The sequence below is a fragment of the Caloenas nicobarica genome, chromosome 11 (assembly GCF_036013445.1).
Source record: "Caloenas nicobarica isolate bCalNic1 chromosome 11, bCalNic1.hap1, whole genome shotgun sequence".
Lineage (NCBI taxonomy): Eukaryota > Metazoa > Chordata > Aves > Columbiformes > Columbidae > Caloenas > Caloenas nicobarica.
In genome coordinates this window covers 15,720,925-15,747,672 of record NC_088255.1, presented here as the reverse complement: position 1 = coordinate 15,747,672, position 26,748 = coordinate 15,720,925, and the positions used below count along the sequence as shown (strand labels likewise).

Here is a 26,748-nt window from a genome sequence, read left to right as displayed (position 1 = left end):
TTCGAACTTTCTGCCATTTGCACAAACTCAACCCTACAGCTAATTTAACAAATCACTGTAAGAGCCCATGTTTCATAAATGGTCTAATTTTATCACCTTGGTGTTTTGATCAGTTGTCAATCAATAGGGCTCCACGTGACACTGTTGACTCTCCCAATGACAACAAGCTACATGACACAGCCACACACAGCGACAGCAGACTGGTGTCCTCAATGTCATCAGGCTACTGACCTGATGAATGTCAGATCAAGTTGCCTTTCTGAATTATTTAGTGAGCATCCTTTGCTGCAGCTTGCCAGGGCAGCGCACAGCGCTGCTACCCAGGGATGTCACAGAGGCTCCAGCCTCCACCACCCCAAGAAATGCTGCCCATGGGGATAAAGGCTGAGTCCTGGATCAGTGGCATGGCAGGTCCCCCCATCACACTGAGCCCACCCTGGCTCACAGCGAAAGGCACAATAACAGATCACTTTCCCACCGCTCTTTCTACCCACAGAAGTGCAGAACTAGATACTCACAGTGGGTTTTTTTCCCCTCTGTTCCCACGCTCACTCCTGTAATTTGCAGAGAAGTCTCTGCTCGCCGAGCCAGTGCTCCTGCCCCAGTGCCAGGATGGGCCATGCCCGGCGTGGTCCCTGGGGTGGAGGGCAGCTGGAGACCGAGCAGGGCAGGGCCACCAGCAGAGCCACCCTCCCATGGCCACGGGGCAGCAATAAGAAGCAGAGGAAGAGCCTGGAGAGAGCACGGCTTTGCAAATGCCAGAGGGAAAGTCAAGGTGATTACAAAAAGCTGTTAGCAATGAGCAGGGAAGAGAGAGGACTCTACATTGCAGGGTCTGGCCCCATTCCTACTGGCCAAACACCTGGATCTTCAGGAGGTAGACAGGGATGTGCCCGAGGAATGGGGAAAGCTCTTAGGAGAACCCAAGTCATGAAATACAGGTCAGGATTTTAAAACATTTTGAATTGTCTTTTTTCTTCCTTTTTTTTTTTTTTTTCTTCTTTATTCCTTTTAAGCAAGGCGGCATGCCCTCCCTATACCTCTAAAGGCCAGAAGCGGGGATGTCTTATCTCAAAGAAAAACGGGATGGAGGGAAAGGCAGAGAGACCAACATCAGATGCAGATTCCCCAATCCCCAAAACTTGGCCTCCTCGTCTTTTCCTCAGGGCTGCCATTGGTACCTTCATGCAGCTGCTGCCCAAGACCGAGCGAGACAGACCCGCTCCTCCTGCTGTCGCCGCTGCTGTGCCCAACTCATTGTCAGCAAAGCCATAGGTAAGGAGCCATGCTGTCAGTCTGCAAGGAGGAATTTAGTTTTCAAGACACCACCGAGGCCAGCAGCAGCTGACACAGAAGCGGAGGTACAGTGCATACACACTGTGGCTGATTTTAGAGACAATTTTCTGTATTTCCTACCAATTCACCCAATGAGACAAGCCTGACCGTCGCCGGCATCCCCCAGTGCACAGGCAGAGCCGGGCGGTGAGGCAGCAGCTGCGAGCAAGCCCTGTGCCGTCCACGTCCTCTGGTAGCACCGAACCTTGAAAGCGCAGTGGCGATGCTGCACACTGAGCATCGCTGCCCTTCACCCCGTCCCCACCGTGACAAGGCACCCAAAAAGGACTCTCACCTATCAACTGTCCCCACCCCACCGTGCACCCCCAGCCCACAGATCGGCACCACACGCTTCGGTGTGACACGTCGGCCATGGCATAGACGGTGTTTCAATCAATCCCTGTACCTCTCTCTCTTTTTTTTTTTTTTTAAATCACCTTAATGCAAGAAGCTTTAGAGAGCTTGACAACAATAAGGCTTTTCATAGCCTCTGGCTTTAACTCAGCACTATGTTTTTTACTTTTATATGTTGAAATCAAATTTGTAACTGAATGTGAACAACAATCTGGATGCTCACATGGTTTTCTCCCCTTTGCTAGCCTGATTATATTCTCATCCAAAGACTTTTAATAGTGTCTTTTAATGATGTCTACAAAAGCCTCATTAAAGCACTGTATCATAATTTAAGCTAAATAAACTCAACACAGTTATTTTTTTAATGACATATTTTTCTTGGGGCCTTTCCGCGAATAATGAAGCGTTCGTTGAAAATAAGTTATGAAAGAAACACATAAATCTTCAGATTATCTGGTGGTATGTTTTCCAAAGATCGAAACCTTTGATCAGCAACAAATTAATTTTCCATTTACACAAAAATAGAAGATGTATTTCCAGGATAACCAAGAAATCCTGCAAGCCTGCATTAACATGTGCCTTGGCAGCAGCTCAGGACTTCCTCGCTGCCTGACACCGTCAGGGCTGCTGTCACGTTAGATGATTTTTATTTTATTTTTTGGCTTCAAACCTGTCTAGTAGGGTGCTTCAGGTCAGTGATTATGCCTTGAGGATTTCTTGCCTTTGCTCATCGAGCTCCCCTCTGCACCAGCCATGCACCAGTGTTGTGCCCCCCCCAAAGCTGCGCATCCCCTGGGACTGAGGCACAGTGCTCAACTGTCTCTGTGCTCAGAGGCGAGGCTTAGGCCAGCCCCGAGTCCTGGAAAAGCGACATAAGTCTGGCTTTTACCTCCCTAAGCCGGGCTGTGCACATCTTCCCTGGCTGCCAGTTGGATTTTGGCACGGTCCTCACCCCGGCCAGCTCCGCACCAGCCCCTGCTCCAAGCCAGGAGCTGCCGGCACGTCCCAGGACAGCGCAAACCTCCGTCCCAGCTCTCAAAAACTCCGATGGTTTACACAGCCGTGTATCTGCTCCCACCCAAGAGAGACATGGCTGGTTGCTCTTCCCCATCTAAGGGAAAAGACCCACTTGCTGCTTGTTCCCAAACCGCGTTAAATGCAGGGCGGTAACCCCAACACATTTTTGGACCCACACGATGCTTCTGTGACATGCCGCACTCGTCTGCGAGGAAACCGTGCATGTTGGTCGTGAACAGAATTCGGCTTTCATGATGCCTTTGAGGCTTTTAAATTTCCCAGTGTATTTGCAACCACAGGGAGATCGGCTGCAGCCAGGAATGCACCTGGGTCCTCACGCTGGGCTGCCCACAGCCTCCTAACCGCTCAGGGGGGAGAAAGGTGCTGAAATAAGTTTTGATTTCATTTTTGATTTAAATTAAAAAAAAAAAAAATTATGACAAGTGGCATCTCAATTAAAGCCTGGGTGCTTCCCTGGCCCTCCTTAGGACCATGACCCCATGCCCTGCCTGGGGTGCACAGGGCAGGTCAACGTGCTCCAGGCTGCGGCGAGGGTCACAGCCTGGCTGTCCCATGGCTGAGGCTGGATGCAGCTCCAGTGTCCCCAAGACAGCCTGGCACTGTACACAAGTGACAAGAGATGTTTGCTATTCTTCCCTTTGTTTTAATTAGTAATAACAATTTGTTATCGTGGCTTGACATTTGCTCATACTTAGGAATAAATTGCTTCCTCAAATGATATGCTGAGATTACAACGGGCTTTCTGTGTTTGTGTTGGTTTTAGTAGCTCATAACAAACCATGAAATTCATTACTCTTGCCACAAGCACCCATGAGATGTGCCAAACGGGGTGTGATTTACACACAGCTCGACTCATGGAAATTAAAAGGTTTTAATGTTGCCTGCAAGAAGTCAACGGTTTGAAGTTTTATGTAGCTGGATTACCAAAAAAACAAATCTTGGGCACAAGCTACTCCATTCTTTTGTCTGCCTAAGGAGCCTGAACATTAAAGTCAGGGTAAAAATAATTCATTAAACATTAATTAATTTAAGCATATAGTTTGAACAGGCTTTTCAGTGATAAGTCTTCTAGCCTGCAAGTTACTTCATTCTATATAAAGGAAGATATTTAACAGTAAAACTTCCCTGCTACAATATAATTCAGCAGAACATTCTCACTGAAAGAAATCACTGGAAAGCAGCTTGTGCCTCACCTCCCTTAATGGGAAAGGGCTGTCAGTCATACCCCAGTCCCATTTCTCCATGCTGTGTCAAGCCTCGTACATCAAACCCAATATACAAATCGCCAGCCCCATCAAGATCATTAAAGCCGCTCAGCCCGTCAGGGAAAGGTCAGCGCGTCGCCGGCTGATGGCTGCCTGCTCCAAACGCAGCATCAATCACAGCCCTCATCAAAGGCGGCCGCGGCGGCGAGGGCGTGCAGCTGGAAACCTGCATCCTTGCCTCGCATAACCTGTCATCCTCTAAACCCGCTTCCCTTATTGTAAAACATGGGCCACGCTTTTATCTTATCGTGATCTACAGGGAAATGCAACTAAACCAGCTGCCATACGAACAGGGGGGACCAGGACCTGCGATGGGGTGATTAAGACCATATCAGAAGAGGGTCAGTCAGAAGTGTGGCCCCTGACTCCAGTGCTGACTCCCTCCTCTACAGGGTCCCTGCCTGTCCCCACTTTCCTGGATGGCTCCTGTGCAGGCAGCGTCCCCAGAGCATCTCTCCCTGCTGCACAAGCCCCAGCCCTGGGTACCCAGTTACAGCCTCTAGCAAAGGGTCAAAGCCTCAAAGGAGATGCTAGTTGGTGCCACCGTAGCCACACCGAGGCACGGCTCGCAAATGTCCCCAGCCAGGGGACTCCAGGGATGCCCTGCATCTGCAAGGACACAGGCATCACCGTGCTGGGCTGCTGCTGCCCTCCACCAGCCCAAGCCTCAGGCGTGGTGCTCCCAGCTTGTACGGGCTCATGAGGGCATCCTGCCCGCAGCTCGAGCGCCAGGAGGGGTGGAGAAACTCGATCGCTCATGATTAACGGGAGGACACCAGCATTATCAAATGGTATTGCTTCTGTCAGTCATTGCTCGTTACACATGCTGAAAGCCACAGGCCATTTCTTCCTCTTCTTTTTTTCCCCCAACCATGCTGTGCTACTCGCAGCATTATCTTCAAAGGGCGAAGCAAACATGTTTGCTAAACACGAGCAGACTAAATACATCAGCCTTTTAGAAGCAATTATTGCTGCTAGAGATTTAGTGAGCCTCATTGTTTTGTGGTTCAGAAAGTATTTTGCTGGCTGCTTTGGAGTGGGCTGTTCCTTCAAAGCGAGAGCCCTGTGACGACGACTAAGCCCTCCCCAGTGAAATACAAACCAGGTGGGCAGCCAAAGCAGCGGTGCTTTCTTTTTGCTGAGTGTTTAACTTACAGTGTCTCCTGGCAACAAAAGAACAGCAATTTGGGGGTCAGCTCAGCTGTTGCCAGAGGTGGTATTGAAGGCAGAGTCAGTCAGGCTCCCACGGCAGAGGAGCGAGGACATTTCTGGAAAACAGTGGATGTTCCTTGGGCAGAGCTGGGAACCTTCCTGCAGGGTGCCCAGACTGGAGGGGATTAATCAGACCAGGACTGAGACTGGATGTACTGCTACAGGGCAGGAAACAAAATACGGAGGAAAAAGACAATGAAGTAAGTGCTGAACATCATCCTCTTCCCTTCATCCCAAACAGGTTGGGCTGCTCCAGACAAGGGTTGCTCACCTGGCTGTGATCCTTGGAAATGCGGAGTTGCAAAGCCAAGGCAACACCTCCCCTTTCTGCGGCCTTATTTCAGGGCAAACAGCTCAATCCCAAAAAAATTCCTTCTCTGCAAACCATGATCATTCCCTTCTACCAATGTGGGAAAGCAGAGGGGGGAGCGCAGTCAGGATCCCTGCGGTACTAAGCCCTTCAAACGTATCTCAAAAAGATGAGCAACCATGGATGGCCAAACAGACAGATGAGTGAAGGAGAAGGGAAGCTCATGATACCGGTGAGACTATTATAATTAGTTTAATAAGCAGCAATCACAGCTCAACAGCTGCCCTCCCCTCCCTGAGCATCTGCTGCACACACCAGCACAAAACCATGGCCAAGATGGATTTTGACACTTGCTGTTCTCTGAACAGCTCTGCTTTGAAAAAAGTTTTGACTTTGGTAAACTTTTCATTTCCCATAAGATGGAGAGGAGAGCATTTTCCTGCTTCCCCAGCCTCTCCAACTTCACCTGAGCAAGCAGCACCCTGTGCTTGCAGAAGGGTCATGAAACTGAGTTTAATTTTGATGTTAACCATGGTTTCACATGTGGCTTAGAAAAAAACCTCATCACCTTTGAGGCAAACCTGCCATACTCAACTTTCTGAAGTCCTTGGACCATCAGAGATGAACCGTTCTATAGAAAATGGCAAAACACGACAAAAATAATTTACTGTGGGCACATATCCATCCTCCTCTGATGGGCATATATCCATCCTCCTCTGATGGGCATATATCCATCCTCCTCTGATGGGCATGTGTCCAGGACCCTTCTCTGAAGCATCTGTAAGATAAATTCCCTTGAAATACACTTGTCCCCATCCATGCCACGGTTGCAGAAAGTTGGCAGTGAGCATATAGCACGGAAAAAATGCCCTACAGCTCAGCAAAATCCAAAGCAGCCCTGGTTTACAAGAGGGGACTTCTTGATAGGAGAATATTTTAAAGGACTGGAAAGCAGATACAGAGGCTTAACTAGATTTCTCTCCAAAACACCCTCTCGTACCTTGAGCAGATTGCTGTTGCTTTTCCCATTTTGTGGAGTCCACTGCAAAGGAAAAGAGTGACTTGCTTTACCCATGTAGATTCACCATCCTCACCCCTAACCACCAGTTTTAGGGGTTGGATCATCATCTGCAGCCAACGCAGGGCTTGCAAAGTCGCTTATGTGAGAGGCTCTGGGCCCTATATTGCAAAATATGCTGTGGCTTAGACCAAGACTAATTCTGAATCATTTCTGGTGCTCACGCTCCAGGAGGGATTGGTCTTCTCGCTTCCTTTCTGCCAGCCCTTGGTCTAACAGAGGTGGTCAAGGGAACCAGTCAGATGCTCAGGATATCTGGATATTTTGGCAGTAGTTAAGGATTCAGCTCTCACTGATTTTTAGTGGGTATTAGACACTGAGAAAGTGTGTAATGTGAAGATGCTTGGCGGTGTGAGCTCTAAGCTCTTGATGCAAAAGACCATTTCTTAAAGGGCTTAAGAAAATGAGAGCATTGAGATAACAAATAAGGACATGTTCGGAAAGCAGAAAATGCTTACATTGAGGAAATTTAACCCTTCGGTGAAAGAAGCCCCAGCCAGCCTGGGCAGGAGAGCTGAGGAGTAACTGCAAACAGGCGACGATCTGCGTGAATGTCAACAAACACGGCAGCGAAGGTTTGAAAAACAAGACGCATGAATGCAGAACAAAGATTTCTTTAATTTCCCAGTGCAAATAAACATACTTGTACTTCCCTGACAAGCAGCACGTCAAAGCAACAAGAAGAACAAGAGCCTTTTGCTGTGACTCTGATCCTTCCCAGCTCCCCAGCCGGGACCTGCACCTTCCCCATCAGCACAACGATATGACCGGTTACTCAGTCGAAAGATAAGCAGCAAGTTAATCAAAGACACCTACGTGGGATGCTACAAGGCATTGCTTTATGTGAAGTGACAAAACATGACACACCAGAGGTTGAGGTGCAGTGAGAGCAGCAGGGCTCCTTTCCAATGCACAGGGGGGGAAAAAGGGATGAGAAAGCAAAGACGACAGGTATGGTTGAGCATTTCACTTGCCACTCTGCTGTAAGGCACCAGTGGAAATTAATGGGGCTTTCAAGTACATAAATGAATTGCAGAGACATCCGCAGTGAGTCTATTAGCTAATTAGTCAAAATTAGCATTTTTTTATCCAACAGGCATTCAGGTAAAAGAGGTAATTCTCTGATATCTGTTCCTGTCCCCTTTTCGCTTGTTAAAAAGTAGGACAAAGCAGTCTCCCAGTGACAGTAACACCAACATGAACTTTCTCTCCCACAAGGGAGGTGTCCGTGGGTGCAGCCTGAGGTGGGCATGGTGTTGCTGTGGCTCATGGCATGGGACAGGGCCAGCATGATGGACCTTCAGCCCCAAAGCCCCAACCTGGCGAACCTGAGCAACCAGCAGAGCCTTTGGCACAAGCCTGAGGCTGGTCTCAGGCTCACACTACCGAGCTAGAACAAAATATCCTAAAATCTGATGCAAGACCCTGTGTCATCTCAAAGGAATATTTAATCCTTCAGGCTGCTACTGTTTCAGACCTTCCTCTTGCTGCTGTGGGAAGTCTGACATCCTGTGATCCTCTATCTGAGGATGCAACAACCGACAAATAAACATATTTCAATCACTCGAGTAGCTTCACTTAACAGCCATGGGAAACCTGTTAGATTCATAGCACTAGAGTAATTTGATACCTGCCACGCTGCTAACGAAGCAAGTATTAATACCATTTTATCATTGGTTCTCATCTTCCTGGCATCATTTCACGCCCACGGATAACTCACTTCATAACTTGGTACCTACAGCGCATGTTGGACGAGGCCCACAGCCGCAGCCAATTTCCAGCACCCTGAGAACTCAATCTCTGCTAATCCCAGCCCTTTAAAGTAACTCAGACTTGAGTAATCTAAAAAAGAGACACATGAAGTCACTTAGGCTTATCTCTCTAATTGCCTGCCCACGAATCAGGGGTCCGGTGTCAGTCACTTGCACTCAAATAACACACAGCAGTATGAAAAATCAGAATTCAAATATTTACTGTGAGCATTTTCAGAACTGTAAGTGAAACTATTGAAATCCTGGTTACTGCTGCAACTCCAGATGCAATGCTAGCTAGCAGGAACACATCAGAGTTACAAAGCAAGCGTTCATGCCTTTCCTCTGCTGCGGCTCTTTCCAGGTCTATGGCTGCGTAACACAGACTCCGATTCTCTCGACAGCTTTCCTGCACTGCCCGGTGCCAACACAGAGAAAACGTTACTGAATACCATCCCATAAATATTTAATGCACATTTTCCTGTGAGTCCTGCTGTGATTAAATAGCCACCTCATTACCCAGGCCCACCTTTCTTTCATTTTTTCATTTTTATCTTTGCGCAAAATACCAAGAGTTGGAACTATACCCATGCAATTGAGCTGCTGGAAACATCACTGCATAAACCAACACCAATGAGGCAAAATCCAAACACAAACTTCCAAGGAATGTAAAGAGAAATCTAGCTCTGTCAGAGTAAACATTACATCTCGGCTACCTCCTCCCAGGATCTGCAGAGAAAGAAAAGCAGAGGGGACAAGCCAGCAACACAATTTCTTTTTGAGTGCTGTTATTTGCCTGGTTTTATTGTCTTTTCCCATTGGATTTGGAGGTTCTGGCCACAATGGGGGCCACTGCATATACCATGCAGGTACCAGCATCACTGGGTATCAACCCAGAGCTGGCTCTGCTCTGACATGAACCCCTGAACAGCTGCAACAGCAGCTCTGCTGTTCTCCACCCGTGTGAATCTTGGAGGATGTCCATGACTTGTTCAAGGTTACACAAGCAATCCAGGAGAGACATGGAAGGGAACATCGATCATCCAGAGGCGTCACCATCACTGCTCTGGTGCTGCAACATCTGTGATGCTCATCCGTGGTGTCCAAAGCACAGCTGACCACAAGATCCACCACGCTTGCATTTGCAACATCAGCACAACCGTTCAGGAATCCTGATAAAAAAATACTAGGATATTTTCTTCTGAGCCATTAGAATTGATATATTCAAGTCCTCCCCGCCAACCCTCAGCTCAGAAGCTGTTTTGCAAACCAAACTGAGAGCTGCAATTCTCCTGGGGTCACTCAAGACCACGAGAGCAACGCTGAATGCCCAGAGTCGGCCAATGCCGGCAGTAGGGCTGGCAGCACTGGCTACGAGGTTCCCAAGTGCTGCCAGATGCAGCACATGGCATTTCAAGCACTGCCATCCAAGCACAGCCCAGTTGGAGCAAGTGCTGGTGCTGGAGACACATTTGTGCTGCTCCCTGTGTCTCTGCATCCCAGGGTGATGCTCTGGCTTTCACATAGGTTTCTTCTGAGAGGAAAGTCGTACAGTCCAAATTCACACCAAACTGCTAAAAATATAAAAGTCCCAAAGGAATAAAGCTTGCGTATGTCAGAACTTTTGGTAATACCTCCCAAATACATAATTTTTTTGGCACAGATACTAAAATGTAACTGGAGGGCAATCATTTGGTTCTGTTTTAGCTGGGAGAGTCCCAACTTATGTCTCTCCAGTTTATATATGGAAGCAGGCTCATTACGCAATATGTGTTTCAGCGAGTTCTTCATCAGGGAGGGTATGAAGCTAAGGCTAACGAGGGGAATATCATTAAGAGTAATAAACAGTACAAAAGCACGAACAAAGAGGCTTGTCTGAAGCCCAGGCTGCTGTTACATGTATCACAAGGAGTCTCCAGAGTGAAAAACTCAAGTCTCTCTACTCTGAGATATAGGAGAGACAGCAATAAACAGTGGTATGTGGGCAATACTGGTGAGGAACTGGTGGCAACTGGTGAGGCTGCTTTTGAAGTGCTGTGCAGACACACTGGGTGGTCAACGCAGTGTCATCTGCTAATACATGGGAAATTTAAAGGCCACTGAGATTAAAAGATGCTTTTTTCCTCCAAACCTGGCCCTAAGGCACCACCCCATCCCCAGCCCAGTTAATACATACAAATAAAGCATTCAGAAGACCATTTTGACATATTTTGTTTGTCTGCACAACACTGATGCTAGAAATAAATGTACATCTATACTGTCACATTTAAAATCCACTTCAGCCAGCAGAGCCAGCCCCCGGGAAGCACCTATGCCCATCTTTCAGCGCCACATCCGCAAACAACGACACATTTCCATGGCCAGCCTCAAGCGTCTGGCTGGATTTACAGGTCACCAACTCCACGAATGAAGCAGCTCTCTTCCAGCCCCGCCAAGGCATCTCTGCTGGGGAAGGACCTGGCCATAGCAGGCAGGATGCTCCAGCATCGCTGGCATCGTCCCCTCGTCACCATGAGGAACACCGTGACCACTCCACAGACGCCTGATGCGGCAGCACTGAGGAAGACAGCCCATCTAAGCTCCCTTATTGACCTAAGGTGACAGTTGCCTTTTGGAGAGGAAAAAAAAACCTTTTAAAAGGGAAAAAAAACCAGGAGCTTTTTTTTTCCTCCCAACTCTCCTCTGAGTGAACAAACAGACTCATTTAAGGTGTAAGTAGATCAAGTAGCTAATTAAGGAAATAACCAATAACTTAATCAAGATCATTAGAGGAATCAGCATGTTGCTGCCATTATTAAAATAGCAGCAGAGCAAAAACATGCTCGTGCAACTGGAGCCTTCAAAACCTCTTGGCGGCCCGATATACGCATCGAGAGGCTCCCATGTCACCCCACTACTGATGCCAAAACCACCGAGGAAAATACTCAAATCTCCTGGTAATTTCCCGCAGACAGAACATTTAATCATCTCTCAGCCACCACCACAAAAATCCCAAGTGAATGATTTGCATGTTGAGAAAAATTTGCTGTAAGAAGCAGCACAGTCTTCTGCTCCAGGGTTGCAGCCCCTGCCTGTTCTCGGCACGGGGGGAACAAGCCCTTTGCAGAAATAAAGTCGAATACGTTGGGCCATATGCATTTTGCTTTTGGCAACTTTTGCTAACTCTGCTCCTTGGCCAGCTGCTCCCAGGACGGACTCTGTGATTTCTCTAACCCCCCCAAAGGGGTGTTTGCACACCAGCACGACATCTCTCTCTCTAATTACTCCACCAGTTGCACAGATAAAACATCTGCTGGAAGAGAGAAGGAATCCTAAAGCACACAGACAATTTGCGCTGCCTAAACAAAGGCAAACAGAGGATGCTGTTAAACATCCCCCCCCGCAGCAAACTGTGCCAGCACCTCTGCCCAGCGCGGGGGTCTGGCAGGCTGCACGCTCCCTGCCTTCTCCGGCAGGAATGAATCCTTGTTTCCCATCAAACACAGCCTGCTGTCTGCTTAATTCCTAAAGTATCCAAAAGCAATTGAATTCAGCAAGTTTGAAGTCTTTGTTTCACTTAAAAACCCCTTTGTTCTGCCTTAAGGAAAATTGGACATTTTCTCTTGAATTCACGTCAACAAAGAAAAAAAGAAGCCCAACATCCCAAAGTTAAAAATAACCCTGCATTAAACACAGCTGCCAAAAGTTCAAAATTCACATTTTGTCATTCCACACAAATCCTTGCAACAGCTGAGAAGACACACAGCACGTTTGGAAACTCGGAGCTGAAGATAAGCTCCAGCCTCCCGCAGGGTTTCACTCTTTAGGGGTTTTTCCATGGAGAAAAAAAAACCAGGAGCGGCTCAGGGGTTGGTGAGAGAAGTAGGGTTTCCATCAAGTAAAAGTTTGACTGTGTCCTCTGGGTCAGATATTAGCAGGGGAGAAGGCACATCCCCCCTGGGGGGGCCGGTGGGGTTGTGCCTGGCCCCCAGCATCCCCTGCCTGCCCCCGGGCTCTGCCTGCAGTGAGAAGCAGCGCTTGCAAAGGCAGGCAGGAATTAGAGCCGAAAAAGAAAATACTTTTCCAACGCAAACATTTGTACAGCATTAAAGCGGCTTATGCTTTCATGGGCTATAAACCGGGCGCGATTACTTACCCAGGCTAAACAGGCATTCACTTCACACGCTGGAAACCTCCCGTGTAATGGGTACAGGCAGAGGGAAGGATGGGCAGAGGGAAGGATGGGCAGTGGCAAGGCGAGCGCCTTGGGTGATGGGGACCGTGGAGCATCCTCTGGCAGCGGCGGTGCCCAGTGCCCAGTGCCTGCATGCCGGCAGCTGCTCGGTCATTTGGGGAGGAAAGGCTCCCCAGCTGCTGCCCCAGCTGGTGGAGTGACGCCCGCCGCAGTTTTAGCTTATTGGTGAAAATCGTAAGCCCTAATCCAATCCTGTCCCTTTACCCAAATTTAGCTCTCCACGGAGCCAACTTCCCTTCCAGTTTTGACTAGCGGTATGAAAGCAAAGTTACCTTGCCAATATATAAATCACGTAAAGAGAAGCAATAAAAAAGCCCCACACTCAATTTGCTTCACCTCTTTTTCCCAAGAGTTTCTTATCTACTTCGAGGGGACCACAGCCTTGCGAGAGCACTGAAGAAAGCCAGCAACTCCCAGCGTGTAACACCAGATTGAAAGTCAATAAGGTAAATATCAGGATGCCAATAAACCCAGTATTTATCAGAATACCTAACAGTACTGTTGACATACCTGGGTCAGGACTGTATCGCATACAGAGGAGGTTTATAGAAACGGTTAGCATGTAGTTCCTGAAGTTACACTGAGTTTCGCAAAGGTAACTACTGAATCATAAAGCATTGCTTGCAAACATCCTGGCCGGTTGACACATACAGTTTTCCTTTTTTTGCAGCCTGGTGCAGACGTCGGCTGTACAGACACGGCTCCCTTTGCTGCACACAAACCTAGATGCTTGACCACGGCGTTTGCTTCCAATGCTCGGGCTAAGGTGGAGGCTGATGGCAGCAGCTCAGAAACCACAGAGCAACACGGCGGGCAGCTGCCTACTGCGGGCAGCAACCTAGAAACCCTGCCTTCGTCTGCAAACAACGGCTGGCCGGGATAAAGCCTCTCGTGCAACTGTGTATTTCTGCACCGGTTATAGATGTGCAACCCTGGAGCAGCTCCAGAACGTGGGCCGGCGTTCGGGCGAGCTTAGAAAATGCACACAGAGTTCCCTCCAAGCGAGGGGGCTGGAGCCAAAGGTATGTGCTCCAGGTGTCCTGGCGGGCAGACGGCAGGATCCAGATGTGGACAAGCTGCTCCAGCCTCCGCGGAGGCCGGCAATTCAATGAGGGCTATTCATGGAGGAGCGAGCAGGGCTTCCAGGAACGCAGAGGAAGCATTTCCGAGGGGTATTCCCATTGTAAGTCCAATAAGCCCCTTTGCATTTTAACACCCCTTCCCCCGCCGCCCCCCATTGCAAGCTTTAAATATAGAAATAATCAAAACATATATTAAAAGAATAATTTATTTTGAACTTGACAGTGTTGTTCCAAGAACCATCCCACTCCGGAATGGGCCTTCAAGGGCTGGGGCAGTCTCGGGGAGGGCTGAGCCTGACTCTCCGGGAACAAAAGCAGCTTACAAACCAGGTTTGCCACATGAGAGCCTAATTAGAGACTGAAGCCCACACAGCAAACAGACAGACTACAGAGGAAATTGGAGTCTAATTTACATGGAGAACGATTACTTACTGCAACCAATTAGTGTCAAGCTGACTGACAGACTACCCAAGATACATTCTCCCCACCCTCCTATGCAAGTCTGAGCTTTCCTTGCGGCTCTATTTGACCTGGGTTGTTCGGTAGGTTAGCGGTAGCACCTCACTGCTAGTCATCAGACAGCAAACAGAGACCTTCTGAGCTTCCTTATAGCAAACGCAGAGTTAGAGCCACCCACATGCCACCCGGCACGAGCCTCCGCCGAGCCAGAGATTGCAAGAGTGGAAAGAAGCATCATGTACTCTTCCTCCTGGTCATAAATCCTTAAATGACAGCCTAGGGGTCCCAATAAGAAGTTAATCATTTACGAGAGGTGTTCTCCCTTTCCCAGACATGTTTTCTGCATGGAGGCTTTCACTCCCAGTTTGGAATCACGTAGGAGACCTGGAGGTAAGGGTTGTGCCCATCTAGCCACAGCCTTTGTAAAGTGCTCAGGCTGCAAATTTTGGGTCCTGACTCACATTGCTGGCCTCCTCCAAAAACTGGTGAACCGACTTTAAAAACTCCTGAAGCGCACACATGGAACCGACCAAATGCCATCGGTCTTCCTTTTATCGTTAAAGAAGAAATGATTCATTCTATCATCATTCTCCCTGTCTCAGGAACATGCTCCTTATTAACAGGACTGTCTTAATTGCTATCCTTTGCTCAAAACCCTGGAATGCATGTGCATTTTGAATGCACAAATGACAACAGCATTTCAATGCAACTTGCTTTATAAACTTCTAAGGACAGTCTCTCTGAGCAGCCTCACTGATTGTTCCTCAGAGACCTCTCATGTATGCATATTCAGACACAAACGGACCGCATTTTGGATATTTAAGACCAGGCAATCAACCCTTCCTTTGAGAAGCACTAATATAAAGCATACTTAAGGACTTTATGAGTCTTCTGTATGGATGAGATAAACTATTCTTTTAATCTCTGCAGGCTACATGGACATACGGCATTTAAAAAAAACCAACCAAACAAAAAACCCCAACTTATCGTAAAAATAAAACTTGGAGGAAATGTTTTGTGAAGTATTTAGTAGCTGTTTGGTAATATCTGGAGACAGCCAGGACCTCAGGTGGTGTCAAGCATCAGCAGGGATCCTCTGATCTCAGCTCACCTCGAGTCAGTGGTGCTAACCCAATTACCACCACAGCAGCACTCTCAAGAGAGGTAAAGCAGGACCATCTCACCTGGGTCTCCTTCGGGTACAGCCACCACGAAGGCTGCAAATCCTGCCCCCCGGCTTTAAATTAAAAGTCTCCATTAATTACCGAGTGGATGCAATGAAAATGTACATGTGCTCACACTCCCCAGAATTAGCCTGTTAATCTGGTGTTTACACTCCTGGAGTTTCTGTCTTCCACATCCCCCTTCTCCCCCGGGAACTGACTCGCTGCCACTTTATCTGCAGCTCTAAGGACAACACACTCCTCTTCATTTCTAAATTCCCCTCCAGTTTACGCCCTGAACCAGCTCTTCAGAGAGAGGCCTCCACCGTCTGTAATTCCCATTAATTCCTCTTATGATTAACAGGTCAGCTCACGCCACCCTGATGACAGTGGGCTTCGGAAGTGCAACTCTATCAAAATTATCTGTGCATAAAAGACAATCATTATAGCAGCAAATGCCTCGCTGGGACTTTTATCAGCTGCGCACTTGCTGCTCGCTTTTGGGCTGCTAATGACTTTATAGAGAGCGAGGAAGGCTTCAGCCTCATTGTGCTGCCCTGTAGTGTCTCCAGGCAGAGGAACCTCTCCTCTGTGGTGGGAGAGATGTTGATTATAAAGCAGTGAAGGCAATCGCTCCTGGAGGGGGGTAGGAACAGCCAGGAGCACGGGGGAATTAGAGGGACTTGCTTCTGAGTGCATCCCATTAGTGCTGGGAGCAATTACGCATGCTGATCAAGTAGGTGGGCTTCCCAGAGCCCCCCCTGAAATTACTGGGTGGGGAGGGAAGGTGAGAAAAATAAATAAAAAGGAGAAAAAAATGGAGAAAAAGAAAAATAACCCTCAACAATGGCAGCAGACATCACCCCAGCTGCCTGGGAGCAGGGCATGGAGGAGCAGCCTCCTCCCTGCTGGCACCCTCATGCTGCTGGTCACTCAGGGGAGACCCACAGACATAAAAGGCAGTAAGACCAGTTGTAAAATACTTGTAAAAATGCTAATGGTCTCAGGTCCTTTGAAGCCATCTTGAGCGCTGCTAAATCACTTCTTTTATTTGCTTTCTGGCTGGGATTTGCTCAGGTTCGAGCTCACCGTGTTTATGCTGGTACATTGCGCATCCTGGTACGCAGGTCAAAGCTGGCGTGGACTCACGAGCCAACCCACACCACAGCCATCACTGCCAAGCTCTGCAGACCATCCTTGCCCTTGTCTTTCCAGATTTTTCACTAGTTGCACAGGAGGAAGAAACCAAGTTAACACCATCTTCCTTTGAATATTCACTAACGGGAGCTATTGTAATAATAAAAAGCAGAAGGAAAGGCAAGAACTTTAGTCGTCAGCATCATGCAGCCTTATAGTCCTGGCCCTGAAACTCGTGAGAAGGTGACACGTTATTAAGAAATATCCATATTAATCCCAACTGTAAAGCACTATGTTCAGCCAATTAAACTGCCTGAACAGCTGAGTGCTCCTGAAGACCTTTGTACTCTCTTTTTTCCTTTTTTTTTTTTTTTAAATGCCCTCTTAGGGAAACGAATAGCTTCTGCGAGATGAACCGCCCAGATCCTTCCAGCCTCGCCGTGTGTGTGTATAAAATGTTCTTGGCGGCTTTCAAACACTGCACATTAATCTGCGCAATGAAGCCTGTCTTCTTCAGCGTTCGGATGATTTCTCTTCGAGGCGAGTAAGAGAGAGCTGTTCCACTTGGCATCACATCCCCTCCCTGCCCCCTTCCAAGCTTTTTTTTTTTTGGCCTTTTTTTTAAAAAAATTTTTTTATTTTTTTATTGCCAGAATAGCTCACAAGCCATCACCCCAGGCATATGTGAACCTGGAGAAGAATATACCGCTGTAGGAGCCCGCAGATATATGAGACAGCCAGGATGCTCAGAAACAGAACTGGAAGATTATGGTTTCAATGCATCAAATTATGAAAAATACCACCGCTCCCTTCCTGCAGCTTAGGACACATCACTTATTTCTCCGTCAGTCACTTCTTTGCCTGTGGCTGAACCCGGAGTGACGGAAACTGTTTCTTGAATTAAGGGCTGCTGGAAGTGAAACTCCAGAGAGGTCTATGGGTGGTGAATACTGGAATTTGTTTCCCAAGCAAGGTGAGCCCCACCATCCCACCTCGACAAGCCCCACATGCCAATAAATCAGAGCATCCCCACCACGTCCAGTACAAAGCCAGACATTTTTATGCACACTCTGAACTACCCACATGCCACTGAGGCCCAGACTGGTGAATCATTATGTTGCTTCAAGTCATCATTAAATATGAAAATGTTCTGTAGTTGCAGTCAACAGGCTTCCCTAAGGTGCAAACTTCAGCTGCAGCTTTGTCTGTAACCTTGGCAGCACCCCAGGCGGACAAGAGATGTTCATTGCTGGCCTGAGTGGTTCCTTGCCATGAATTATGGTGGACATTTCCCTTCCTCACCCCGCTTCTCCTTCTCAGGAGGGTGGGTGGATGGATGGGCAGGATAAAAGCTGTCTAAGGATGTAGGAGCACCTGAAACCTGCCACTTGCTGGAAACCCAGCCAGATATCTCGGGCTTCTGCAGCACACCTCATGTTTTTGGGAGTCACAACGGGAATGCCGGGCACTTTCCCTTATTTCCAAGCATCTGAAAATCCCTGGTTCCTGGCATTTCTACAACGATTAAACACACAGTTCTCAACACTGTAACCCCATAAGACAAAAATCCATATGGAGACTGCTCCCACAAACTAGTTGATATCCGCCAGCATCTGTAATCTTGGTGCCATCAGATCTGCACAACAAATGAGTCCATTTTACCAGGGCACGGTTTTTCTACAACTAAAATGGAAACAAAAATTGGCTTGTGAAGATGAACGATGCCTGTGATAGTTTTTTGCTGCACTTGATTAAATACAGCACACAACAAACCCATTTTCTCCCCCTTGAACAATAAACTCAATAGTCTAAAATTAAGCACAGCAGGGTAAGTAAGATCCTGTGTTGACTTCAAAAGATACCGCGATTTTTTTTGAAAGCCTGACTGCACTGTATACACACTTTGCAAAGTCGCTGGAGTACCTCTGGCACCAAATATAAACACAGGGAAAGTTAAAAATCATGTAGTGTTTTTATCTCGATAGAGCCTATACCACAGAGTACAGCCATGGTTTGCCATTTCATGATAAACCAAACTCTTTGCTTTTAATCATTTTAGTGTGTAATTGTGGATGTGAATGTCTGACAGCATCATGAAAAGAAAATGGGAAGAAAAAGACCAGTCAAAGAAGTACACCAACTTGAACCACATGCTCCCCAGCCAAAGGGTGTTTGTAGATACCAGAATTACCATTTCTCGGCAAGACAACAGATCCATTTCATGAAAATGCAAGAAGCTCTAGAGAAATTCTGATTGATCGTTATTAAATGGACAGGCCTCGTACATTTTTTTCCAGGAAAATGACTGAAGCTTGGCTTTAGCATAATCCTGAAGATTATTTACATCTTCTGCAGTTTTTTTTTCCACTGCTGCTGAATAATCAGGGCTCCTCAGAAAACCATTGCCAGAGAAACATAAGTCCTTTTTTTTTAAAAAAAAAAAAACAAACACTCCTTTCCTCTCTCTTTCACCTGTTTTTATACACTGTTCCTTGCACAGGAGCAGTAAAGAGGCCAAAAATACCCGAGGCAAGCAGGCGTGAGAGAAACTCGGTGAGCATCCCTCCGCCGCAGCACTGCCTGCCCAAAAGCGAGGCTGCTGGGGCAAACCTCTTGCCTCTGATGAGGCGGGAGCTTGGGTTGCCTTTCAAACACCTTTTTTTGTTTGTTTGTTTCGAGAGAAAGGCTGAACAGAGGGAAAACTTGTGGCTCCTCAGAAGTCAATGGGAGAGCGAGGCTCCTCTCCTCTTCAGGAAAGCGCTCCAAAACACTGCAGGTTCCTTTAGTACTGGGATGTTTTGGGGAGGGAATCGCACAGGGATGCTTCAAGTCAAGCACTTTGTGTTCTGCTTCAACACGTCTACAGTTTCCAGTCACCCAAACTCCCTTCCTCTCCTGCTTTTGCCCTATGCACTACAAATGGCTGCACACAAGGAATGAAAACAATTAAATACTCTCAAGCAAGAAAGGCTGCTATTGGCATGGTAATGAGGTCATTATGCTCCTTAAAGTGCTGTCTAAAAATAAAATTACATCCAGGTATACAGATATCCTGGCTGCACCGTGCCCAGGGAATTGTCTTAATGCAAATTCCCTAACAGCCTGGTTTGGTCTTCTTGTTTCAAAGCAAACCTGGCCCCATCAGGACAACAACAAGGGCTTGGCTGGTCTGCAGGGTCCCAAATTTCAGCTTCCCTCAGGTCAAGGGGAAGCCAAGAGACCTGGAGCTCTGCATGGCCACACGCTGTGTTAGAGCCAAGGGTCACCTCCCAACACACAGGACACAGCCAGGCTGAGGGACCTCTGCTCCACAACCAGCTGCTATCAGAGGTCAGGACCAACCTCTTGTCCCACATCTATGACATGCTCCCTGTCACCGCTGTGAGGACAGACCCCGCCAAGACCTAGCCTGGGAGGGATCCCATCTGGTGCGCAGTGTTGGTTTGAATTACACAGCAGCCTGTGCTGCAGAAGGCTCATTTGCAGTAATTAGAAGCATCATGTGGGCACATGGGAGGACTTCAAAGGATGCCGGTAGCCTTGACGGCACAAGTCTCTTTTTTAGTGGTCAAGCGGCAAAAACTCCCCTGTGCCCTTGAGCATCTCTTAATAAACCAAAACTATACAGGATTCTTTTGGAGAGGAACCAGACAGGTCACTGCAAAACCCACTCCAGGGAATGTTAAAGGTTATATTTTTAATATACCTTTTAACACTTGCAGTTCACATATGCACAGATGTTCCCCACCCAGACGCACAGCCATACACACTGCTTTGCTTCTGCCAGTCTCCCAAACCGAACACAAACAAGGGTTCATGTATATTGAAATCTGTAGGATGCTTAACATTTACTTGGCTTTTGTGTAAACACTTACGTGAATTACACAAGTTTCAGCCAAGAGGCTTGGCACCCCTGCTGTGCCGAGCCATATAATTCATTACAATTAAAAGCAGGGAGCGAGGCAATCAGGATTGCTGGTATAGATTTGCTCTTCCAAATGGTTTCCAATTTGTCTTCACAGCAGCTCAGCCTCTCCAGGAGAAACCCCACCAGCTTTTCTCCCGTGCTCATGGGGATGCTCCTCCCGCACCCCAGGGCAGCCCGTGCTCACCAGCTTTTCCGGCTGATGTGCACCCACCCTGCGGAGAAACCCATGGCAAGAAACTGGTATTACCCAAGCACCGCCAAGCCACGGGCAGCGGCGGGGATGGGTGGACCCAGGACATGTAGGTGTCTCAGCCACAGCCTCCCCGCACCAAATGCCGCATCCTTCAGTAGTGCCACCAAGCCAGGACATTTTGGGTCGCATGTTTGCTGGCACCACCAGGGTGAGCCCAGCGCTCCCTGCAACCCACTTTGCAGGCAGGTGAGTGCTGCCCTAGGTGGAAGTTTTATATATACAGAGCATCACATTCTGACAAAAGCACTTTAATAATAACAATAAGAGAACCTCCCACATAAGCATCCCAAACTGTAGAGTGGTGTCTATTCTATTCAAACTAAAGGAGGGGAGATTCAGGCTAGACATGAGGAAGAGATTTTTTACAATGAAGGTGGTGAAACACTGTCCCAGGTTGCCCAGAGAGGTGGTGGATGCCCCATCCCTGGAGACATCCCAGGCCAGGCTGGACGGGGCTCTGAGCAACCTGAGCTGGGTGAAGATGCCCCTGTTCATCGTAGTGGGGTTGGACTGGGTGAGCTTTGAAGGTCCCTTCCCACCCAAACTATTCTATGATTCCCCAAGTCTCTGCCTTTCTCACTCAGTATTCATAATATGCTAATCTATTAAACTATCCTACGGAAAGTGCTGCGGCTTACAGTGCTGCAGACAAGCAGTGTTATCATTTGGTATTTCTTCTTTTGTTATTACAGTGAATCTTCCTACATCTCTGAAAATAATCCAATTATTGCCTACCACTGGTAAGGTCACTGTTGCTTTGAACAGAGATTTGGGTAATACTCTGATTACTCTTAAGCAAATATTGCTGGGACTTGGGCAGAAATTTCAGAGAGATTGAAAATCCATTTTACTGGAAACCACAGATGGAAAAATATTCACACTCTAGAGGATATAAACAACAAAAAAAGGTATCACTCCTCTGCCTTATTAGAAAAATATTGGTTTCTCTGAAATCAACAGCATATATATATTCAGCTATTAAAACAACATATAATTTCACATATCATATAACCTTCAAAATATGGCAATCGTCGAGTCCTTATTAAATGTTCCCATACAGGCTCCAAAAGGTATGGAACTACTTAAGTGCAATATATGGAAAACAACAGAAGGTTTGTATCACTTGTGGAAATAAAAGAGCTCCCAGAGAAAAACAGATATCAAAGATCAATCTGTAATAAGGCAAAGGAAGTTAATGTCCCTTACAGCAGCCTGAGAGATAATTTTTCTGCATTGCGCCAACTAGATAGCAGCAAAATCGCACAAAATACAGATGATGCCAAGAAAAGGTGTCTATTATATTTCTTTTGGTGCAATTAATCATAGGTACTTTACTGTCAGACCATCTTTAGGTAATGGTAAAAAAGGGGAAAAAATACCCAAACTTTTTTTTTTTTTCCCCTTAAAGGGGAATTAATCATATTGTCACTGAAAGATGGTTTTTCTGACATCACTTTTCTTGTACTGGCCAACGGATATTAAAAACAAAACACTGCTAGGGCTTGCTGTCCTTCTGCTGAAAAAGTGGAAAGATGCTTAGAATTAACCCCCGAGTGTCCTACCAGCTGGGAACGAGCATGTCTCAGTGATACCACCACAAAATCCAAACCAGTGTCTCTGGACTGGGGGAAAGATGACAAACTCCAACAGCTCTGGGGGCAGCCAGGGCTGCCTGACCCGTGGATGGCTTTGGCTTCTCCTTCTCCTCCTCTCCTCCCTGCAAGCATGTCACCGGCCGGAGAGTTTTCTCCCAACACCCCCACATACATCTCTGCCCCAGGGCTGGGATCTCTACCAGGATTCCGGCTGAACCCTCGCTCAGCCTTGGTGGGTTTGGCAGAGCCACAGCCCTATGCCCTTTCCACAGCTGTATTTTTCCCCCCCACTCTTTCAGGCTCGTGAGGTTGCCAGTGCTGCAGGCAGATAGCGCCGGGGCGCGATGTCAGAGCCGCCGGTATTGTGGTGCTGCACAAGTCACCCCCACCGGGGAGATGGGGCAGCTGGTGACATACCACCAGGGATGGGGACGGGTGAGCAGACACAGCGTTGCGCTGTCTCTCTCCTAGGAAACCCGCTGCCTGCCTCAGACACGCCAAGATCCCGAGGGGATTGGGAAGAATGGAAATTGCATCAAGAAAACCTATTTAAAGCAATACCCCGCTACCATGCAGCAAAAGCAAAACGTGCGCGTGCCTCAGCCCTCACGATGACTCTGTTCACTCCAGGGAGCTGCCTGGGGAGATGTCCAGCACCAGCGACACAGCAGCACCGTTGCAAAGCCCAATCCTGCCTTTGCTCTGCCTGTCTTTGCCTCCTGTCTTCTCATCTAGGACAAGAAGAAGAGCGAGAGACTTGGAGAGAAGGGGACCACTGCCAGGCAGCCTCTGCCTAGAAAGGATACCCAGGGGCTGAGGATGCCCAGGGGCTGAGGATGCCCAGGGGCTGAGCAAGACCTCGTTCAAGGCTTGTTACCCACTGGTGGCTAACGAGGCACTGCGGGATGCCCACACACCTCTCAGCATTGGCCTAACACCGCTTTCCTCCCAGCCAGGAGGCAGCGAGCAGCAGCATGGGGCTTCAGGCACATTTGGCAGCAGGAGGTGATGCTCTCATCCATACACTTAAGATGTTTTCTATCTTGAAACCTAGTCCCGGTGCTTTTCTCTTGTTTGCTTCTTAATGCTTTACTCATTAATGCCTGCAACCCACAGACACCTGCACGTTTTTAATTGCTCCTGGATTGCCTTGATTAGGCAGCTTTCAGGGACCTTTGGCTCTTCTCTCAAGAGGTATCGAAGAGATAGGCCATAATCCATCTGTGCTAATCCAGATTGCCAGGCTTTATTTCTTCTTGTATATACACAACAGGGAGGGCTTGGGCTCTGCTTAGACCTTCCCCGAGCATCTCTAGTGCTGTGAAATCAGAGTACAAAGGATACAAAACACTGTCTAACAGCAACTGCACTCCCACCGGGCTAAAGACTCATGCCTTGTGTGATTATTCTTACAAAAATATAAATCGCCAACTAATCCTTTCTTTTTTTGAGTAATAACTATATTTGCATTTTTTTCCAGCATGTGACTTCTTGTTCTTTTTTTGGGGGTAGAAAAAGCAGCAGCCTGAAAAACTGCAAACTGAATATTTAACAAATAAACTCTATTTGTGACTTAGGAAGAACATTTGCTATTTTAAGCATATTAACTTGTTAGGAAAAATACAGTCAGTTTTGTGCTCTCCATTAATAGTGCTAAAACGCAGCACACAGGAAAGCCCTTGGGACAGGATTTTTAAAACCATCCTGCGAGCTGCAGAATAACCTCCAGGTTAAAAGTGCATTAAGATAATTACACTCGAAACATCCCTGTCACTGGGCAGTGTCTTGTACAGTGAGCAAACTCCTGAAGCTGGGCCAGCATGAAAGGCATCCACTTTCCCAAATCCACGTCCAGGGATGGGTTTTGCTCACTAGCTCCAGGAACAAGTTATCCCGCCCGCCTCGCTGGGACCAGCACCGGCACAAGGACTCAGGACCCACAGCTGCGGGATGCAGGATGCGGGCGCTGCTGGGGAGTCCGGCACACCGAAATGTGCAGGTGGCTCCTCGCAGCATCCCTCTTCCAAAAATGGGTGAAACAGGCTGAGAACTACAAAGTGATAGATGGATCTGAGATAAATGAACAGATGTAGGAGGAACAGATGTAGGTGGAGAGGAGAGGGCAAAATGCAGAGCCAGGCAGCAAGCAGTGCCTGTGATTATCCTGGCACAGCACAACCTTGATGCTCACGGGGTTTTCAAGGAAAAAAAACCAAACAACCCACACAAAACAACAACAACAAAACCCCAAACTCACACCAAAAAAAACCCCAAATTCAACTGGCAGACCCCTTTCTAATGAGGTTTCCACAGATTCTGGAGGAATATCAAAACTATATTTGTCTTTAATATTGTCAGTTTACAAACAGCACCTGAGAGTGCTGACTGGGCACAACACATCCCAAACAAACTTTAGAATCAGGAGGACCAAGAGAGGATCATTATTTGCATTTGCACTGCTGCTTTTATAACCAGGACTGCTTAAATGAAAGGAGGCCGGTAGCACAAAGAGGAACCAGTATGGGTGGATTTAATGCAGAAACCCAAGACGGCTCATTAGTGCGGAAGCGAGTGTTGTCACAGAGCTCATGTCTGCACCAAAGCACCAACCTGGCGTAATTGAGCCCAACTATTTAACTGAGAGTGAGTGAGAATTTACCACAGGGCTGTGAGACAAGAGCCCAACACAGACCCTGTTCTGCAGGTACCACAGGGAGGGGACGGTGGCCCTTGGCCACAGCTGTGGCCTGGGGTCACACAGCATCACCGTGCAGACCTGACACAGCCAGTAAACACCGTGTATGGTGGTTTTTCATAGATCTGGTCAAATAACCAGCTGCGAAGAGCAAATGCACATTGAGGTAACACCACTCACACTATCGAGGTTCTCATCAGGGACAAGTATTTCATGACTCACTGCTGAAGCCAACATTAAAACGATATTGATGTTAGGAATCCCAGGCGTCCCATTTGGTGCTCATATAACATATGGCACATGTGAATTTTATAGCTTTTGTATTAATCTGCCCAGAATGCCATCACTTTGCGAGATTTCATGAAATATTAAAATTACTGAGGATAATTTATTTTACAACTCTAGGCAAAGGTCCTGGGAATGATGAGAACCTCCCCGTTAAACTCACACAGGTCTGCAACTCGCAGCTCTAATATCTTGCATCTGTTCACTGAGAGAAAGACACGATGTCTTTCAACTCGGTTATTCGATGGATCAGCCTGAATTTGCTTATTAAGGTTTCTACAATCCATTATCACTGCAGGAAACAGAGGGAGGGATGATGGACTAAGCATGTTTATCAATCCATGTGAAGTCCAGAGAGACACTCAAAACAAATCTCTACAGTGACTGCAGGAAAGCGCTGGGCATCTATCGACAGCCCAGCTGTGAATTACATGGTTGGCTTTTAAAAACCCAACAGAAGGCTATGACATATAAGGACAGTATAGAAAAAGACTGAATTTTCATCTCTTATGATAAATATAGTACTGCTAGAAGCCTTTCTAAAGGACTCTGGTCACTTGCATGCAAAACAGTATTTAAGATATCAGCAGGTGGCCAAAATGCTCATGAACCAACTCACAAATCCAAGCAGTAACGGATGGTATTAGAAAGCAGCCAGGGCCAAGATATTCCCTGCTATAACAATTACTGTACAAGACAGAGATTTCTGCAATATGTATCAGGAAGATTTGAAGCCAACAGCTGCTGGGAACTTTGAACAACCACAGAATTCAATAGTAAATCTCTGGTGAATGGTTAACACCTTGCAAATCTCTTTTCAAGCGCAGGGAACGGTATAAAACTAGTAGCCCGTTGCAAAACTACGCACTCACAAGATATAAAGTCAATATTTCCACCAACTAATCACAAAAAAAGAAGGGGTCACGCAAGGTGCCTTAGTCCAACCTCAGTGCCCCAAGGGGCAGGACCACTGACCATGTGGGCAATCACGCACGCCTTCGACCTTGGCAATGTCCGTGCACGCAGGAAGAGGCCGCAGAAGAAATCAACTGCAGTGTCACATTGTCATGCACTGGTGTGTGACAGCCCGGGTTGTGCTGACATCTGAACAGCTAGTAATTCCTGTACCTTGAACACAGCACACACAAACTCTGAAAAAATTATTATTCTCTTATTTCTTATTGCAAATTGGGCTTATTGAAATCCTCCAAGCCTCGTGACCAAAGCAATCATCTTATTAAATATGAACTGAAGGGAATGGGTGGAGATGAATCTGCTTAAATGAGCATACAATTGGTAGTTACTGAGCATGTAATTATGAAAACTTGAGTCTGTATCTACAGAGATGTTTCCCATTAAAAAACATCTTGGTAATACCAAATACTCTTGGACTACTTCTCCGCAATGTAAAAAATCACGTGCAAAAGTACATTCTACTTCCAAGACGCCATAAACATGAATGGCAGAAAACCCATACACTGAAAAAGGAGTTTTAAAGTTCGTGTTACTGGCCCAAACGTCTGCACTGTAACCAAATGCCCAAATAGCACCATCAATGAAACGGCCATCATCTG

At 47.3% G+C, this 26,748-nt stretch overlaps 1 protein-coding gene across 3 annotated transcripts in view; it reads right to left on the bottom strand.

Annotated features, from left to right (window-relative positions):
• PRICKLE2 (prickle planar cell polarity protein 2) overlaps window positions 1–26,748 on the bottom strand; it is a 117,365-nt gene that overhangs the window by 46,074 nt on the left and 44,543 nt on the right. Inside the window, exon 1 of one of the 3 annotated variants that reach the window (XM_065642542.1) lies at window positions 12,479–12,623. The exons of the other annotated variants lie outside the window; for them this stretch is intronic. The gene's annotated coding sequence lies outside the window, so the exon portion shown is untranslated. Of the gene's footprint in view, window positions 1–12,478; window positions 12,624–26,748 lie in introns of those variants that run through there. 3 annotated transcript variants of the gene reach the window in all.